Genomic DNA, 1,184 nt, shown 5'->3' with positions numbered 1-1,184 from the left:
ACCCCCATCAGCAGGGTCCTCCCAAAAACCTCTCTTCCAAAAGGCTGCAATTCCTTTTCCTCCCATGTAAACCGCACCGTGTTTGCGAGACCAATCCCCGGGACCGAGACCAATCCCCGGGACCGCCATTCTTGTCTTATCCAGAAAAAAAAACTCTTCTGTATAAAACCTCTTTTCACTTCCAAAAACCAAATTAATACATCACCACGCACCACACAATATTCCACTCCAGGGAAAAACCCCTACCAAACAATATTCCACTCCAGGGAAAAACCCCTATCGCTTTCCTACTTTGACCTTCTGACTCAGCGAGCTCTGGGGCACCTCGGTACCAAGCTTGATCTGAGCCAAAAGGCCGAGAAGCAATAACCCACAAATGGAACCCTGCACCCGCCGGGCACCCGGGGGTCTCGGCAGACTTTGGCGGTTTGGCAAAAGGTGCCTCCTCCTCCTCCTCCACTTCCACTTCCATTTCCGACTCCCTGTTCGAAAAATCCATTTAATATGTAGTCCCCCGATGGGGGACGTATCAGATATTAAACTGATAAGAACAGATTTTTTTTCTTTTGTAAAAGTTTTATTGATGCATTTTCCTTTAAAACAGCTCACATTTTTTATTATTATTTTTACACATACGAACGGCCTAAAGAGCATAAAAACCAGCATTGCATTACAATTATTTTTTATAAAAGGTACAAGTTGTTTATTTAAATAAATAAAACAATCATACATAAAAGTACCCTTTATTGTAAAAACCAATCTGATAAAAGCCATTTAAAATGTGTATTAATGATTTAACAAAGTAAAACATTTTTAAGACATGGAAAGCCTGTCAAAGTCCCTTTGTTAAAAGGCTGTCTTTAGTCCTTTATACAGGGACGGGGTGAGTCCTTATCAAAAAAGCCTCCTCCTGCTCTTCCAAATTGACTCCGTACCCATCCGTCGGGGCCCAGAGGAGACCCCTCCCCTAGGCGCATCGCCCTAGGCTCCGTAGAGCTGTCATGCCGTGGCCGCCGGGACCTCAGGTGTTGTGGGGGACCCTTCGCTTGGGGTCGAGGCCCACTTTCGTTCGTACCACCCCATGGCATCCTTGGCTACCAAAGCCACTGCCTGGGGGGTGGTCTCTACCTGTTTTCCTACCAGCAGGTTGCGGGAGGACCACAATGCGTCATTCAGACACGTAA

General features: G+C 46.1%; 1 pseudogene; it reads right to left on the bottom strand.

Annotated features, from left to right (window-relative positions):
• Positions 1-433: 433 nt before the first annotated feature.
• On the bottom strand, positions 434-579 carry LOC129847655 (U2 spliceosomal RNA; annotated as a pseudogene).
• Between the last annotated feature and the right edge of the window lie 605 nt (positions 580-1,184).

The sequence above is a fragment of the Salvelinus fontinalis genome, unplaced genomic scaffold (genome assembly GCF_029448725.1).
Source record: "Salvelinus fontinalis isolate EN_2023a unplaced genomic scaffold, ASM2944872v1 scaffold_0911, whole genome shotgun sequence".
NCBI lineage: Eukaryota > Metazoa > Chordata > Actinopteri > Salmoniformes > Salmonidae > Salvelinus > Salvelinus fontinalis.
The sequence above is the reverse complement of the archived record's forward strand: the minus strand, read 5'-3'. Positions and strand labels throughout refer to the sequence as shown.